General features: G+C 37.3%; 1 non-coding gene and 1 pseudogene across 2 annotated transcripts; one reads left to right on the forward strand and one right to left on the reverse strand.

The window, feature by feature from the left end:
* The first annotated feature begins 1,397 nt into the window (after positions 1-1,397).
* Positions 1,398-4,110, forward strand: LOC147566905 (L-type lectin-domain containing receptor kinase IV.1 pseudogene; annotated as a pseudogene). The gene has a single exon (XR_015230589.1). The product of XR_015230589.1 is annotated as an L-type lectin-domain containing receptor kinase IV.1 pseudogene (transcript).
* Positions 3,694-3,852, reverse strand: LOC147566906 (U1 spliceosomal RNA). The gene has a single exon (XR_015231516.1). It is a non-coding gene; the product is annotated as a U1 spliceosomal RNA (small nuclear RNA).
* Positions 4,111-12,255: the final 8,145 nt, after the last annotated feature.

Here is a 12,255-nt window from a genome sequence, read left to right on the forward strand (position 1 = left end):
CATGCCATTGTCAGTCCTCAAGCGTTTGATCAATTTTCCAGTCTGCTTCTCGATTAAGGTCTTCCACTGCTTGAACTTGACGAATGCCTCATCTTTGCGTTTCAGTATATAGACCCATACTTTCCTGGAAAAATCATCTATCAAGGTTAACATGTATTTACCCCCACTATGTGAGCTGACCCGAGAGGGACCCCAAAGATCTGAATGGATGTAATCCTGAGTTCCTTTGGTATTATGAACCGCAGTACTGAACTTTACATTGCTTCCCGAAGATACAATGTTCACAGAATTCCAATTTTCCAACCTTTTGTCCACAGAGTAAATCCTGCTTACAAAGTATAGCCATCCCCCTTTCACTCATATACCCTAACTGCATATGCCATATCTTGGTAGTCTCAACTTCCTTGTTTGATGATGATACCGCTACAGATCCGGTAACTGTGTTACCCTGTAGCACTTATAGACCATTCTTTTTCAACCCCTTCATAACTGTAAGACTCCCCTTAGAAATCCGAAGAACATCACCTTCACCAATATATTTGCAACCATTATCATCCAGAGTTCCCAAAGAGATTAGATTCCTCTTCAAATCTGGAACATGTCTGATTTTTGTTATAGTCCTCACAACACCATCGTGCATCTTGATCTGAATAGTACCAATTCCAACCACCTTACAAGGAGCGTCGTTTCCCATCAACACCTTACCGCCATTAATGACTGAGTAAGTGGAAAACCATTCCTTATGAGGACCTACATGGAATGTACAACCAGTATCCAAAATCCACCTATCTTCAGCGAAGCAGGCATTGATCGCCAGAATCATAGCTTCATCACATTCTTCAATGATTTCCAAGACACTACCATCATCTTGTTCGATGACTGCTGCCTCACCTAGCTTCTTCCTAAGCTCAGGACAATTCTTCTTAAAGTGTCTCTCTTTCTTACAATCCATATTCGAGTCACTTCCAACAGAGATGTTGCACAATTTCGGTGAACTCGCCCCGTTACTAATGGTCGTCGGTGATAGATGACGATTTCGGTGGAAGAAGAGTGGAAGAAGAAGAAGAAGAATGTCTAGGGATTTGCGTTTTGGGAAGATTTATTGTTTTCTTAACTAAATTGCTAAAGTGAGTAAACTACACCCTTAAAGGGGGTTTGCTTTACCACTCCATGGGGGGCCCTTTAACCAAATTAAGTCAACGACTTTGTACTAAGTCAATAGAGTAATGGGGGGCCTTTTAGCAAGAACTGGGGGGCCTATAAAACTGCCCTTGGATATTTAAGGGTTACCCCAAAATTAGGTTAGTGTTTGGTGATCGGCCCCTACCACATTAAATCTGCAGGGCTTTTAGTTGACTCTTTCTTTTTAGAGCTGCGAGAAATATAAGACCACATAATAAGAGAGAGTGAGATTATGCTTACAAATGAAGAATCCGACCATAATATTGTTACTCTTCAAGTTTGTATCTACCATGGTATTTGTTCTAAATAAAAGTGTTGAAGCCTCGTCAGAGTATAATTTTGGTTTCGTTTATAATGGTTTCAGAGATGCAGCTAATCTGCATCTCGACGGAGTAGCTTCTGTCACACCCAATGGTCTATTAAGTTTAGACAATGACACCAAAACAGGAATAGGCCATTCCTTCTACTCTCGTCCGCTTAAATTCAAGATCAATAATTCATCATCATCACCACCAGATCCAAATGGTAACACTACTGCTAGAACAACTACACTTTCTTTCTCTACTACTTTTATTTTTGCCATAACCTGCAAATATCAAGATTTAAGCGCTAATGGAATAGCCTTTTTTCTTTCACCTCACCAAGAGGCTCAACCAGGACGTTTACCAATACAATATGTAGGCTTATTCAATAAATCGAGCAACGGAAATCCCTCAAACAATGTCGTTGCTGTGGAACTAGATAACTACAAGGTCGGAATATATATCAATAGTGTCAATTCCGTTCAATCATCTCCTCCCAAGTACTTTAGTAGCAGAGAAGGTGGTTTCAGGAACTTAAGCCTTGCAAGCGGACAACCAATGCAAGTTTGGGTAGAATATGATGGGGTGGAAAAGCAACTTAATGTAACAATAGCTCCAATTAACATACCTAAACCAGATATTCCACTCTTGTCTTTGTCCCAAGATCTTTCAACTGTCATATTAGATTCGATGTACGTAGGCTTCTCTGCAGCAAGCATAAAATTGTTAACATCACATTATATATTAGGATGGAGCTTTAAGATGAATGGGAGAGCTCAAAAACTCGACCTCTCGCGAGTTCCTAATCTACCTAGAATAGGATCGAAGAAGAAACCAAAGATTTTGGTGTATGGATTACCTATATTGGTCCCAATTCTTGTGTTAACTATGATCATTGTCATCTTTTTTATCATAAGAAGGAAGAGGAAGTTTGCCGATATTGTGGAAGATTGGGAACTAAACTACGGTAGCCAGAGATTCAGATATGAAGATCTATACATTGCTACAGAGGGGTTTGGAGAGAAGGAGGTTCTTGGTGTCGGTGGCTTCGGCAGGGTCTACAGAGGTGTATTACCAACTTCTAACCTCGAAGTAGCCGTCAAAAGAGTTTCCCATGATTCAAGACAGGGCATAAGAGAATTTATAGCGGAGATTGTTAGTATTGGTGAACTTCGGCACAAAAACTTGGTACAACTATTAGGTTATTGCAGACGTAAAAGAGAGTTACTTTTGGTCTACGATTACATGCCTAACGGAAGCCTGGACAAGTTCCTCTTTGGCTCTCAAATGAACTCATCACTGACACTAAATTGGAACCAAAGATTTAAAATCATCAAAGATGTGGCAAGTGGATTAGTTTATTTGCACGAAGGGTGGGAACAGGTTGTGATTCACAGAGACATCAAAGCTAGTAACATTCTATTAGATGGCGAAATGAATGCGAAATTGGGAGATTTTGGTCTAGCAAGATTGTATGATCGTGGAACCAATCCTCAGACAACCAATGTGGTTGGGACATTTGGTTTCATAGCACCAGAACTGACTAGAACTGGAAAGGGAACGACCAGCACCGATGTCTTTGCATTTGGACAATTCTTGCTTGAAGTTGCATGTGGAAAGAAACCTGCAGAACTATACCAATCTGAGACCGAAGAGGATCTAGTTTTGGTGGACTGGGTGTTTTCTTGTTGGAGTAAAGGCTTAATTTTAGAAACAAGTGATCCAAATTTGAGAGGTGAATATGTGGTTGAAGAGATGGAGTTGGTTCTGAAGTTGGGTTTGTTCTGTTCTCATAGTGTTCCAGCAGCTAGGCCCACCATGAAACAAGTTGTCCAATACTTGGAAGGAGATTTGCCACCTGCAGAGCTGCGGGTCGTCAATATGAGCAACAGTATCAATCAGGCGGTGTCACGTCAAGGAACATCGTCATCGATCGCTGAGTCAATCCTCTCTGGTGGTCGTTGATTTTCATAAATTTCATAAATTAATTTCAAGTCAAAGCTTTCTTCTGTCATACATACAATGGTAGACTAGTGGTCTTGGAATCACTACAAAAGACTTCTGCCGGCAGCCTCAGTTCTGAGCAACAGTATCAATCAGTCGACACTCTAGTTATCCTTATTGATAAGGACTTTCATCTAGTTTTTGCAATTGCTAGAAAACTAATATATATGAACTTCAAGGATAAAAACATCAAACAGTAAATAGGCAGGGGCCGCTGGAACGCATACCGCTCTGTCACAAATTATGTCAAAGACTACACCACTTGGGTAGATCTTAAGCGAATACCCCTCCCAAGTGCAATGGAGGTCACTAACCTAGGCCATGGTCCTCCTTGATCAACTATTGACCCCATCCAGGTAAGTATGTTTTAGTGTCACTCATCAACCTTCTCTTATACAACTACTCTATATAACTTTTTCTTGTAGTTGATGGATGTTACTAGTGTTCAAGGGCACCCCAAATACCTTAAAGTGTTTTTTATTTTTTATTTTTGAAACGATACACTAAGAGAGAGAGCTCAGACACAAAAAAACATGTAAAAATAAACAAACAAAACCTAACTTCTTAAGAATGATCTACCTGATCTATCGTCTTCAATGATATTCATTAGCTCTTGTGGAAACTCCGATAAGGAAATCTATAGCAAAGACAGATTTGTCTACCAACTAGCTAGATAATCAGCTGCCCTATTTGCCTCTCTATAAGTATGCTTAGTATTAAAGTATTCAAAAGACCCCTTGTGTTGAGAAATGCTTCTCCATATTCTCCAACAGTGTTATAGAGGACGAGCATTAGTAGAGTTGAAGTACGAAACTATCCTGAATTCGTCGTTCATTCATTGAGCATGCTAGTCTCAGCCCCGCTTCAATGCCTTGCAACTCACGCAGCGTGATCGTCGTTGGAGTTACCATCCCCGCAATTGCACCTCTGACATAATTTCTATTTGCATTTTTTGAATGTATACGACTTATAATTAATAGAAAGAACAACATATATCAAGAGGTCTTCTTCAAATTTGTTACACTTGGAAACATTAATTTTAACATAAAATAAAGAACAAATGAGAAGTTAAAAGAAATCTTGCAATGTACCATTTTTTATTTATTTCTAATTGTTGTGATTTATTAATTTTAAATTTTCCAGTTGGTAAAGTAAGGAAAAGATGGATAAGAGAGAAAAAAATAGATATGAGAAATAAAGATAAGTCGGCAAAGCATGACATCGAAGAGGTATAAGAGATCGAAGAAAAAAATAGATAAAACAATGAAGATAAGAGTATTTTCGTATTTTCAAGTACATTAAAGGGGTAAGAGGGTTTCACTAATATCCAACTAAAAATAGAGTATCACTTTTTAAGTTAAGTAACTTTTGTTCGACATACACAAGAAATTTATTTTACCATCATTTTTTTGAATGTCTACCTACGATCCACCGCCACAACAAAATTTCCATCACACCATTGTACCTCCACCACAACAACCGTAGCTCAACAACTACAACCACACCTTATCAACCACCACCACCATACCTTATCCACCACCACCTCAACCTCCGTACCTTACCACCACTATACCACCATCAAGGACCCATCCAAGATTTCCGTAGGCTAAAAGCAGACCTTGAAATTGAGGCCCTTTTCTTAAGCTAACAAGTGTCATTTGATTTAGACAACTTGTACATATATATTAGCAATTTTCTATTTTTTTTAAGTTAAACTGCTCGAAGTTAACTGAAAAAATGTAAAGAAAAAAAGAGAAAAACTCCAACTTTTAAATACTTTAGTGTTCAGACAAAATTTCTAAAATATGTATCAGTTTTTAACTATGAATTCATTATCAGTTCTAAAAACTTCAGAAAGATTATTCTGGGTACTACCATATTGGAATGAAAGATTGAATCATAATAATTAACAATATAGTTGAATTTGACTACAATTATACTTTCTAGTTTCTAGAAAAAGTTAGGCGCAAATAATCGGAAAAATAGTACACCTTAATATAACTTATGGAACAACAAATTCATTTACTAAAATTTGTTTTAAGCTTTATGTTTATTAACGGATCAAGAGAATTGTGTGAAATAAAAAAAAAGTACATGAACTGGAAAGATGGAAAAAAGAATAAAATATATAGATAAGGTGGTTCAAAACCATGAGCTCTTGAGAAGTATTAACGCAAACTACCAACTCAGCTAACCTTCAGCATATGATTTCGCAATTTTTAATCTAGGTTCTAAAACGTCTGGGCTCTTATGGTCACTAAAATTTGGGGCTCAAAGCCACTGATTTGGAGGTTTTGGGCCTAGGTTGGCCCTGCCACCATCACCACTGACGATGCATAAAATGTTCATCCATTGACTAACGACTGAAAAGTCAAGATCAGACCTGAAGTCTCTTGGAACGACTCGGCTTAAGGCAGCAGGACAATTAAAAATCTAACGGTCCACCATACGTTCCCTTAACTGGGAGATCGGCCGGAAGAAACCAGCTCTGCATTAAACGCCCTTGGCATGGACAGATCAGCCTTGGGGACTTAAGAGGAATAAGGGAGGTCTCCACAGGTTCGGCCCATATCTTACGCCCAGAACTGGGGAGATATCAGCGCTGCGCGACCTAACGACTTAATCCCGGACTTTCCAGAAAGGTCTCAGTCGGCCACACATCTTGAAGTGTTTAAGCCCGATCGGACTCCACGTATCTATACGAGGAAACTTCTCCTTTAAAGTCTATCACTTCGGCAAGATACATACAAAGTATCCTTGAACTTAGGAACTTTCACTTATCAGAGATCCGGGATAGACTCGAAGAGAAACCTTGGATACGCAAAAGAGGTAACTTTCCTTACGGTTTGACGGCCACCGCCTCACCACCTCCACTAATCACAGTCAGTCTAACTTCGCCTATAAAAGGCCCCCCACTTCGTCCTTCACAGGACACGATCTCTTCACTCTCCAGAAAGATCACCCCAAACTCAGAGTTCTCATAACTCGCACCCCAAAAGGATCGATCAATATTCATTCTTTTACTACAAAGAGCACCCTGACTGTCTTGAGCGTCAGAGCGGTTTCGAACCCTTTGCAGGTTTTCCCCCCTCGGGAACAGATGAACAGGAACAAGGAGCAAGGAGCGTGGAGCAAGGAGCGTGGAGCAAGGAGCAAGGAGCGTGGAGCAGAGCAGAGCAGAGAAGTAGAGCAGAGAAGCAGAGCTGAACAGAGGAATCTCTCATCTCTAAACAAAATATACCATCATAACGGAGGTTGTCATGCATCAACTCCCTTTTTCATGCTGATTTAACCGGGAGCCAATTTTCGACATCAGCAACCACTACGCCCAGATCACCATACAATCCAAGGCTCCACCATCACTGCCGCTACCATTAATATCACCACCAACTTTTCCACAAGAACAATCGTGAAAACATAAATAAAATTCAAATGAAACCAAGTATTTTCAAGAGAAAAGAAAAATATAAATAAATTACCGTACATAACTAACTTTTTGACTTTTTTTTAGTTATAAGATAATACTTTTTTCTCAAATAAACTTTTGATAATTTTTTGCTTTTTTGTAGCAAAAGTACTTCTACTACAAGCAAAAGTACTTCTACTACTAATGACTTTCATCCGTATTGATTGATTCGATATCTTATTGATTGATTCGATTAATTTCCAAAAATGACTTTCATCCCTGGGCTTGCTCTTAAACTGAAAGATATGGATAGACTGCTAAAATTAAGCAGATTACATCAATTGATCAGTTCGAAGATTCATGAAGAACAACCATATAGAGTGATTTCCATTGTCGTGAAAACTGGAAAAGAAGATGGAAAAAATAGCGAGTTTGTTCTGAACAATTGCATTTGCGAAAACACGAAAAGAAATAGCAAGTTTGTAATGTCTGGTGGCACACGTTATGAATTTAATCTCTATCTACTTTGTTCCAAGTGCAATGGGGGTCACTAACCATGCCATGGTCCTTCTTGATCAATCATTACCCCCTCCACGTAAGTATGTCTTAGAGTTACTCGTACACCATGTCTTATACAACTACTCTAAAAAAACTTATCATTTCACTTGATGGATGTAGGACTATCTAACTCCATAAAGCCCAAATAACTATATGTAGCTGAAGGAGATGTCCTTCGACCAAGGATGCAATGCGAATAATTTTTCGGATAAGACAATTGATAAGGCAGATCATCAAGTCCGGATGATTTAGAGATCGTAGTGTTTAGCTAGTAACCAACTACGATCGTGTGATTTGCGGCTAACTTTGCCGGCTGCGACGAGTAATTTGTGCGGCCGTTTCACCTCTTCACAATCGATTCTTGTGAACCCTCGACCTATTATATTTTTTTTACGGCTTCAACCGTGACGTTTCCATATCATACTTTATCTATGATGAGTTCTATTTCTTTCCTAATTATATTTTTGGAAGTTCCTTTCAACGAATTGAATATGTCTATTTTGTTCCGAAATTAAACCCGTGACCTTGTCCTTTCCGACAATGGATAGCTTGTCGATCATAACAACGACTTTTGTGTTGTTCCTCGATTTAACTTGAAACGAAGGTTCATCCCTTCAGTCTTTAAGTTTTCCCAGCTTCAGTTTTTTTAGCTGTGATTTGTTTCCTCCTTTGGTTGAAATTAAAATATCATTAGATCATATTTCTTCATGTTTCGTCTACAATGACGATATATTTATCAAACCGTAACCATCCGGTTATAATCAATTTATTAACATCCAAAAGAGTTTGATCTTCTCTTAAATTGGCGCCTTACGGGTCAACCCATCCCTCCCCTCCGTCACTATTGTATGCACAATATTCACTTACGTTATTCTCTCATCTTTGCCGAAATAAAGGAAGAAAGAAATAAAAGAAGAAAAGAAGACAAGAATGTCATTCAAGCTTACGAAAGAAAGACAAGAACATTAAATCAGGTTTATGTGCGATTACAAGTTCAAGTTGCAGACAAAGAATTCAACATCATTTGTTCGACATTAAACAAAAAAAAATCAAGTCCAAGTTCAAGCTTTGAATCCGATCGTATGCGAGAAAGATTCACCTTTTCCAAGTTCAATTTTCAAGTTGGATACTTCACAAGTTCCGTATTCCAACTTGAGGGGGAGTGTTAGAGTATAAGAATCGAGATCCGAAGATATCCAAGATCAACCGTTCAAGATATATGAAGATGGGACGGATCGACATCAAGAGATCCGACGATCAAGATGAGTCCAAGATATTGGAAGATATGAAAGATATCGAAGATATATTTAGGATATCTCTTCTAACTATTTAATAGTAATATTGAGTAGAGATTATATTATTTCCTAGTTTAGTTAGGAGAAACTAGGAAACCCTAAACCCTATAAATAAGAGATGGGTTCTAGGAGTTTAAGCATTCGATTACTAATCAATCATTGTAACGAATCACCACAATTGTGGATAATAAAGTATGTAGCCGTTCTGGCTTTCTCCGAGGATGTAGGTCGTGATCCTCCGACCGAACCTCGTTAAATATTGTGTTCTTTATTTTAGTTTATGTCTTATAGTCTATCAACTAACATAAACTTTCACAATTCACCCACTTATGATTTAGTTTAATGGTATTACTACCAGTAATAAAAAAAATTGAGCAACACTAATTTATAGTTTTGTTTTCTACGCCATAACCAACAGTTCACTATTGCTAACTTGTATTTGCAGTTCAAGTTGGTCATTAAAATCTAAGAAGTTAACTCTTTATGTATAGGTCAACAGTTGGTAGCCCAAGTAGTTTCAAGGTGTTGATATAAACTCCAGAAATTCCTGGAGGTCTCAGGTTCAAATTCCAGAGAAGGTGGAATCTTTGGTTATAGAACCAAAGCATACCATCCTAAAATTCGTTGTTATTTTGATAATCATCGCCTAATAGTTTCCTTTTCTAATTATTTGAATTTGACTAGTTTGAGTGTGACATGTTTTTGTTGGGCAATAGTCATTTTTGGGTGTTTAAGGTAATGGACTTTAAATTCAAACTTATTTTACATCTGAGTTAAGTAAGTATCATATAGTTAAGCTATTCTATACCAAACGCTACGTAACAGCTTTTGCAGATGAAAAAGCATTTTTGTTTTGTCATACTAACCAACCATGTTAGCTTTTTGCAGAACACTTTTGTTTAAGCACTGAAAAAAAAAATTATTGAATTAAGCTATACTTATTTCCAAATGAGGCCGATCTAATTATTGGTACGGTTGGTATTGTCTAATAGAACTTTCTAATTTATATAACTAGCAACACTTTTTGCAAATAATAATCCAAATCGAAGCGAATTTCATTATGTAAACAATCTCAGGAATACCATCTAGTTTATAATTAGCACCATAAACTTCATTACTAGATATACAAAATAGTTGGTCCATTTGTCTCCCATGGCCAACTCCAAATATTTAATTGTTTATTTCCAGCAAGTAAACACAAGACCAAAACATCAAAAACCAAGCTGAAAATTGTTTAACCACTTATTTTTGTAGTTCTTTACAAGTTTACAATGCCAACACGAGATACCCTTCTCATATCAACATACATTTGAAAATCTAAATCTTTAGAAAGTGAAAGAGAAGAATAAGAACTTAGTTCCATATCATGATGTAACATCTTTCGTCATTCTTCGACAAAGAAAATTAAAAAATATCAAAGAAAGGGTGAAAGTTGTTCAAGAGTTTTCGGTGATAGACATCGTGAGATTCTTGGAGAGATAGATTTCAACAGAGTGCATTCCGAAATTTAGTGATGATAGATTTTAGGGCCGGGGAGCTTTTAGGACCTTTTCGCTAACCACGTAAGTATTCCATGAGGGGTATTTTTGTCAGAACTCACGCATTTGGTCGACACACGAACCACTAACTGGTATTTAACAGAAAAACAGAAAAGTGGGGGTAACGCCTGACATGTATATTCATTAAGGGGTGTTGTCCTAATATTGCTAAATAGTTGGAGGTCAATGTCTAGAAAGTAAACAAATGAAGTAACAAAAGAAAAGTCTGCATATATAACGGTTACTGAATTAGGGCGTTCATGTTATTTCGGTTATACTATAGTCTAAAAAGATAGTACTAGTAGAGTAAAGAGGTAGATAGGGTTTACCCGTGACAGGGTCAGAAGAAGCAAATAAGACGTTGTCGGCCTCCTCTATCTTCTTTCTGAATACCTCCACAACAAGTGGACATCAGTAAAATGTTGAAGTCAAGATACCCTAAATGTCGGGTATGAATTGTATTTATAGAAAGAAGGAAGATAATACAATTACAAGTATGTCTTGAGAAGAATGTAAAATAAAATAATACCAACTATGTAATTTTTTCCTAACTCCTCCCCTCAAGTCGAACGTCATTTGACTAGAGAGAGCTTCAATCGTTGCTCATTGATCTTGATGTGGATAGACCCTTAGTGAAAATGGCTGCCACTTCAGATTTTTCTAGCAATAATTTGATTTGTAATTTTTCAGTGTTGGACTCTCGCGGGCAATGAATAAGTGCCCCTAAACGAGAATGTGTTAGCTTAGCCCTAACTTCCAGAATCAACAGTCAGATTCTCCATGGAATATTATCGTGATTATCCAAAATCCCTGAAATAAGTACTTCGCAATCCCCTTCATATATATAAGAGGGACAAGTCCTATCTCTTGACTGAGTTCAAAAGCCAGGAGGCAAGCTTTAGTTCTTCTCTCAATATTGGAATCTGCTTCCACCCTTCTCACATGTTGGTAAATCACCTTCGATCTGTAATCTCTCACCACTGCAGCTGTAGCTGAGCCCCTTGGGGTAAAATCCCCATGGAAATTTATTTTAATCATACCTTCGCCAGGTGGAATCCACTCTCTCACAATGGGTAGGGTATAGACTGGTCAATGTTAATACATTATCTTTTTACAAAGATACAAGAAGTCATGCTCCTAAATCTGTATTACATAAAAAAGATAGGGCTGTGATTAAATGAGCTCGAGCTCACGCGGTGAGGTGTGAGCTCGAGCTTGTGACCGTGGGTTGTTGAGGATCAACACACTTTACAGTTGGCTTCCCCTTAATTTGGGGGACACATAACGTGGGTAAAAATAAGTCATTTAAATAGATATAATTGCACAATTGCCCTTGTCACACTATTTTTTTTTCTTGGCAAAAACAAGTACTTCTTTCCTTAACAAAAAAAAAACAACTTTTTTTTTTTTTTTTTTTTGCTGAAACCAGTACTACCTCTTAAAAATACTAAAACTATTTCACTCAAAAAAAAACAATACTAAAACTATTTTATAATGAATAAGGCTTCCTCCAGGAAGGCATTGCATCTTTCATGAACATCCTCACACCGAGTTATTTGTCTCTCCATTAACTAAAGGCCTAAACATTAGTCTATTAGATCAAATGTACATTTATTTGTATCAGATTCAATGAATATATAATTTTTTTACATATGAAATCCGTTTAGATAATATGGAATATTAAAGACTCTATTATCCAATAAATATCAAGTTTTTAGAGACTCTACTATCCAATAAAAGTTGGATACACAATAAATATTAAGTTTTAATATGCAAATCCAAATTCAAAAATACTATATATCTCATAACTGATAAACTTAACGAATATGAAATCAAATGTTAAAAATATTATATTTAGTGGATTCGATACAAATAAGTGTACATTCGATCTAATCAGCTAATGTTTATACATTTAGTTACTGGCGAGACAAATAGCTCCGTGAGGGGATGTTCATGAAAGTTGGCATGAG

Source organism: Eschscholzia californica, unplaced genomic scaffold (assembly GCF_041429995.1).
Source record: "Eschscholzia californica isolate CP2 unplaced genomic scaffold, dmEscCali1.0.p SCAF_1, whole genome shotgun sequence".
In the NCBI taxonomy this organism is placed as follows: Eukaryota; Viridiplantae; Streptophyta; class Magnoliopsida; order Ranunculales; family Papaveraceae; genus Eschscholzia; species Eschscholzia californica.